Source organism: Condylura cristata, unplaced genomic scaffold (assembly GCF_000260355.1).
Source record: "Condylura cristata isolate star-nosed mole 26May11 unplaced genomic scaffold, ConCri1.0 scaffold00019, whole genome shotgun sequence".
NCBI lineage: Eukaryota > Metazoa > Chordata > Mammalia > Eulipotyphla > Talpidae > Condylura > Condylura cristata.
Window position 1 is genome coordinate 3,674,928 of NW_004567120.1, and position 7,475 is coordinate 3,682,402.

Sequence of the window (7,475 nt, forward strand, 5' to 3'; positions counted from 1 at the left end):
ACTAAATTAAAGATTTGAATACAAGATTTGCAACAATAACATACATTGAAGAAGACATTGGCAATATGTTTCATGATAGCAATAATAGGTATATTTGATGGCTCAATCTCTATGGCAAGGGAAATAAAAACAAAATAAACATCTCAAGTTAAAATAGAACATGATTAATGGAAACTACTAAATAAGGAAAATCAGCCAACAAATATATATAAATATATAATGTCAATGGTAACAATGCCAAAGAAATAATAATAATAATAATAATAATAATAATATAAATAGCTAAGATATATTTAAAAAATGGAAAATTCAACAATGAAAACCAACTAATAAATGAGCAACTATGAACATGATATCTTGAAAGGGAATAGCTACAAGGTCAATAGACATATGGAAAAAGTCTTCGTCATCACTTCTAGTAAGAAAGATGCAGGTTAAAACCACAATGAGATGCCATCTCACATCCATGAAAATCATACATATTAAAAAGACCTTCAACAACAAACGTTGGAGAGTATGTGACGAAAAAGGAACCCTGTTATACTGTTGTGCAAATAAATGTAAACTGGTGCAACCATTATGAGAAAACAATCTTAAAAAAATTAAAGTGGTGCCCTCCCTGGTGATGCAGCGGGTTAAAGCACAGCACTAAGAAGCTAAAGCCACTTCAGCATGAGTTTGATCCCTGCCCCTGGAGATGATCCACATGACATGGCAGACCTCTCCTGAACCGCCCACTGCTCCCCTCAGCAGTGTACTTCATCAGTCGGCCTGTTCTGTTTCACACTCTGTCTCTGGTGAATCCTCTCACCACCCCTGCACCTCTGGCCTGTACCCCAGTTCTGTATGCATAAATAAATGTTTTTTTTTTTTTAAATTGAAGTGGAAATACCAAGCTACCTAATAATCCCACTCTGGAACAGCTATATCCAAAGAAGATAAAACCATCAACTCAATAATCTATATGCTCCTCAATTGTTATAGAAGCATTATATTCAATAGCTAGGACATAGAAGCAGCTTATATGTCCATTGACAGATAATTTCACCAACACGATGTGACATATGCACACTATGGAGTATTATGTAGCCATAAAAATGAAATACAAGCATTTTCAACAAACTGAGGGAGTTTGATAAAATTATATGTGGTAAAGGAAGTCATAGTGATAAAAAAAATACTGGACATTTGTACAACAGACAATGCAATCTATGAAACCCTTACAAAAACCAGTGGACATCAATAACTCCATGAATATTCTGAAATTAAAAAGGATTAGGGAAGTGAAAGGGTAAGGGGATATAAATAATAGTGGTTGGAGAAAGATAACAAAAAATTAAGAATAGAATCTTAGGAACTTAAGAGTAGTATTTTTAACTTCCTTTTAAATACCTTATTTTGTAGTAAAGTACTTTTTCTTACATCCTTGTTAAATTTTTGACAATATAGGATGTCTCCTCTCAGGTCTAGTAAAATTGTAGGACTCCTACCACCAAAGCGCCGATAATCCACAGTAATCCATTGTACGCCTCTGCTCCCACTATCCTTTCCCCTCTCATTCCCCTCACTATCCCCTTCTGGACGCCTCAGAGCTATTGTCAGCTTTCAAGGTTTGTCTTTGTCTGACTCTTTGTCTAGTTTCTCTATATCTACATTGCAAGTGAATTCAGCCATATTTGTCTAACTCATTTTACTTAACATAATCCCTTCCAACTACATCCATGTTGCTACAAATACCACAATTTTATCTTTTTTCATCATTGAATAGTATTATATTGTGTATATATATAATTTTTTAAAGATTTATTTATTTATGCATACAAGAACTGCGGTACAGACCAGAGGTATTGGGAGTGAGAGGATTCACCAGAGGCAGAGTGGAGAGCAGAACAGGCAGCATTGATTGAAATACACTGTTGAGAGGAGCGGCAGGTGAGGCAGAAGAGGACTGCTGCACCATATGGGTCACCTCCCTCACCAGGGATTGAACTTGTACTGCAGTGGCTTCATAGTGCTCTGCTTTAACCTGTTGTGCCACCAGGAAGGGCCTATACAATATCTTTCTTGATCCACTCATATATTTTGGGGAATTTAGATTGTTTCTGCATCTTGGCTATTGTAAATAGTACTGCAAAAAACACAGAGGTGCAGGTTTCCTTTCAAATCAGTGTTTTAGTGTTCTTTTTTTTTTAAGATTTATGTATTTATTCACACAGAACTGGGGTACAGGCTAGAGATGGGGAAGGTGAGAGGATTCACCAAAGACAGAGTGAGGAGCAGAACAGGCAGATCGACGAAGTACACTGCTGAGGGGAGCAGTGGGCGTGTCAGGAGAGGTCTGTCATACCATGTGGGTCACCTCTGGGGCAGGCAGGGTTCGAACTCATACAGAAGTGGCTTTAGCTTCTTAGTGCTGTGCTTTAACCCACTGTGCCACCAGGGAAGCCTGTTTTAGTGCTCTTTAGGTAGATTCTTAGGAATGGAATTGCTGGGTCATATGGTAAAATCATTTTCAATTATGAGGAGTCTCCACACATCTTTTCAAGGGACTGAACTATTCTACATTCCCACCAGCAGTGTGATAATGTAAATACAATAACTTACAAAATACCTCTCACCTTTAAGAGTAAAATGAACACTATATAGTCAATCAGAGATGTGTTATATTATCCAAAGACCATTTCATCAACCTTAGTTTGTAGGGATACATGTTAAATCTATGTGCTCACATCAAATACTAAGTTAGTAAAACTAATGTGGAGACTTTGTTTTTTTTTTTTTTGTTCAGAATATTGTGGGCTTGTCCAAACAGGTATTTAGGGAATGGTGAATCAATGTAATTGCATTATTTCTATTTAGAAATTATCTGCCTAAATAGAAATATTGTATACCTGTAACATTCATTGCTTCCTTCACTAACTGGTTTTATTCTTCAAAGTAACAAGTGACAATCTGTTTTAGGATCCTTAGTTCTTTACTTTTCCAATCTAAGATTAGAAACATCTTAAAGGTTCTCAAGTTCACCAACCCCCACACTCATGGCTTCCGCATCTACCAAATTCTCATATGTTATCTACTATCTCTGACATACGATTATGCGTGGAGGTAGGTTGTGTAGAACGAGTGAAGACTTTGGAACATACCCACATTTAAAGTTATTCTTTCTCCAGTTCCTTTTATCTCTAAAGCTACTCAAGGCACCAAGTGCCTGAATGTAAGACTTCTTAGCAAAGGAAACGCTGTTAAAAACTTTCACATGAATTTCCTCCCACTTTCTCTATATTTTTTGAAGAATATAGTTACTTTTCTTTTGTTAATGTCAAGCCTCTACTTTAGTCTATAACTTAGTCACCTATGAGAGTCTTAAGAGCTGAAAGTTTTCAGGTATTTGTTATCTGCTAGCCGTGCAAGTTTCCAAAGAAGCACATATTTCTATCATACTTTGCATATAGTGATACTGTTATCAAGATCAGAGAATAGCAGCAACAACTCATGGATATTTATCATTTTAGGATGGGCAAATGAGCTTTTGGGAATGATCCAGGACAAAAGCCTACAAAATTTACTAAAGTAATAAAAAGGCTTAATTATCTTTTCAATTATTAGAATATTTGAGGATTATCTACTGCTCTTATATCAAGTGGAAATTTTATATTGTGCTATCATATAATGACAACTATATAAAAGAGTTTTAGGTGTATCTCAGCACTATAGGTATCATTAGATACTTAAGTTAACTTATCTAATCTTTGAAATAGACATACTATTAACACAACTATTAGTCTCACTTTTTAAAATTGTCTGTCATTTATATAATTATGGGAGTTCAAGTTCACATGTGTACATGCTTCATTCTCCCTCCATAAAATCTCCACTTGAGATGCCCTATAAACTTCCTTTGTTTATCCCCTCCCCAACTCGTTGCCTCTGGTAACTATTAATAGTGTACTTCTCAGAGTGTAAGAATTATTTTTGTTATGTTTTGTTAGTTTTCTCATATATACTTATATATTGTAAATGAAGCCATCCCGTAACTTTCAATTTGTGATTTATTTCACTTAGCATAATCAACTCAAGATCCATCCATTCTGTACTAAATGATGTTACTTCATCTTTTTAAATACCCAAGTAGTAGTTTATTGAGTAATTTCACCTATTTCTTTTTTTAAGGTGAAATATTTATTTTTTGGAAAAGCTTTATTTATGTATGCATACAAGAACTGGGGTACAGGCCAGAATTTCAGGGGATGACAAGATTCACCAGAATCAGAATGGGGAGCAGAACAGGCAGATCTATTAAAATACACTGCTGAGGGGAGTAGCAGGCTTGTCAGGAGAGATCTGCCACACCGTGAGTGTCACCTCCATGGCCAGGCATTGCCTCTTGCTGCAGTGGCTGCAGATAGCTCCATAGTGCTGTACTTTAACCCACTGTACCACCAACGGGGCCCAGTTTCACCAATTCAGTATCCAGTTATCTGGCATTTGGCACCTACGTTGGTTCTACAACTTGGCACTTGTGAAGAGTGCTGCTATGAACCTAAGTGTGCATAAATCTTCTTCATATTAGTGTTCTTGTATTCATTGGGTAAATACTAGCAGAGGTTTTGCTGGATCATGTGAAATTGCATTTTGATTTTTCTAAGGGATGTCTATAATGCTTTCCATAGAGTCTATAGCAATTTGAATCCCTACCAACAATGAATAAATGTCCGTTTATCTCAAATTCTAGCCCAGATCTGTTGTTTCAAGTCTTATTTATATAAACAATTCTCACAATGATGAGATGATGTATCTTTATAGTTTTAATTTGCATTTCCTTTAGAGTAACATTGAGTATTTTGTGTGCCTATAGGCAAGCTGAATGGTCTTGATGGAGTAGTGTTTACTTAGGTATTTTGCCTATTTTTTAATGATTAAGCTGTATGTGGTGTTTGTATATTTTGGAAATAAACACTTTGTCATATATTGGTATACAAATATCTTCTTCCAGTTTGGCAATTGTCTTTTTTGTTGTTGTTGTTTTGGTAGTTTCTTCTGAGTTAAATAGCATTTTAGTTTTGATATAATTCCATTTGTTTGTTGTTGTTGTTGTTTTACTTCTATTTCTTTTGAAATTGAGGTTATGTCCCCTAATACATCTTTATGGCTAATGTCATGTAATACATTTGCTCTGTTCTTCTTTTAAGTATCTTATTGTTTCAGTTCTTATATCTAAGTATTTAATCCATTTTGTATTATTTGCTTTCCATGTGGCTATCCAGGTTTCCCTTAGCATTTGTTAAGGAGATTTTCCATTCTCTATTATATGTTGTTTGTTCATTTATCAAGAATTAACTGTCCATACTTGTGTGGGTTTATCTCTGGGCTATCTATTCTATTTTCTGATTTAGTTATAATAGAATAGTCTTTTAATTAAAATTACTTCATAATACAGTTTGAAGTCAGGGAGTATTGATACTTGTTTGTTTGTTTTTTTTTTCCTCTCAAGTTTGCTTTGTTTGCTTTTACTCTTTGTAGTCTTTTGTGGTTCTCTACAACTTTTATAATTGCTTATTATATTTATTTGAAAACATCATTTTTTATAAATATTGTGTAGTATCTGCAAACTGCCTTACAGATATGGCCATATCAATGATATTTATTCTTCTAACTCATGACCAGATATCTTTGCATTTCTTTGTGTCTTCTTTTATTTTCATTAATAGCTTTTACTTTTAAGTATACAGTTTCTTCATCTTCTTTGTTAAGTTTACACCCAGATATTTAATTCTTTTTGGTGTAACTGTATATTTGGTTGATAGGAAGACAATGAAGTTTGGAAAGTTTAAAATCTTGTTACATAATCCAATATTTTCATAATCAAGATTCACAGAATGTCTGCTTTCCAAACTAATTCCACTACATTAAATCTTAGTTTGGTTTCTTTGTTTATAATGAAAAATAATTTCTTGTTCTAAATTCCAGAGTGGAATTAAGGGTACTCACAATTTTCTTGTTTACCATTTCCATGAGCATTCCATAGGCCAGTTGAGCCATCAAAACTGATAATGAAAGATTTTCCAAGCTTTTACTCTAAGAGGACCTCCCAGGCCTCAATTGAAGCCAAGGGTTTGGCTAGAACATCTATCGAGTTTATATCTTAATAATATTAATGAACACTAAATCAATTCTCGCAATATAATTCACATTTCCATCATTCTTTTTGAGTTTCATAGCATCTTAGCTTTGGGTAATTGGGCAGGTCTTCAATTCCTTCTTTAAATTTACTTTGTTGGCAAGACACATTATAGTAAAACTACCAAAAATACAAGATAAGGAAAAGTTAATGAGAATGACAAGAGGGAAGAAACAAATAACCTACAAAGGGAAACCAATCCGGATGACATCAGACTTCTCCAAAGAAACACTACAGGCAAGAAAAGAGTGGAGGGATATACTCAACAAACTCCAAAGCATTAAATGCCACCCAAGAATACTCTATACTATGAAGCTCTCCTTCCTGTATGAAGAAAGAATAAGGACAATTTCAGACAAACAGAAACTCCACAATTTCGTCATGACTAAACCCTCACTCCAAAAAATATTACAAGAAACCCTCAAACCAAATCCAACAGAAGAATGAACAAGAACAATTCAAAATAAGGGAAAAAAATACAAACTGACCAAAGTGACAAAAGTAGGTGCCAATATATCAATATTATCTGTAAATGTAAATGGCTTAAACTCATCAGTAAAAAGACACCAAGTTACTAGATGGAATAAGAAACAGAAACCAACATTCTGCTGTCTGCAGGAGACACATCACATCTAATTACAAAATATAAAAACAGACTGAAAATAAAAGGATAGAAAACAATCCTACAAGCAAATGGACCACAAAAGGAAGCAGGAACAGCTATTCTTATAGCAGATTAAATAGACTTCAAACTAAAAAAGGTTAAAAGAGTCACAGAAGTCCATTACATTATGATTAAGGGGACAATACAACAAGAAGAAATAACAATCATCAACATATATGCACCAAATGAAAGAGCACGTAAATATATCAGGAAACTACTGTCATCCATGAAAATTTATATCAGAGAGAGTACATACATAGTAGGAGACTTCAACATGCCACTCTCCACAATGGACAGATTAATAAGATAAAAAATAAGCAAAGTCACTAAAACTCTGAACAAGGACCGGACAACATGGGTCTAACAGACATCTATAGAATACTGCACTCCAGAAAATCTGAGTACACATTTTTCTCAAATCCAAATGGATCATTCTCTAAGACTGACCACATTCTGGGTCACAATATAAATATCAATAGGTACACTAAGATCGAAATCATACCAAATATTTTCTCTGACCATGAAGGAATCAAACTAGAAATAAGCCATATGAAGAAGGCAATAAACCCACCTACCACATGGAGATTGAAGAACACTACTGAAGAATCTTTGCATCAATGAGGAGATCAAAGA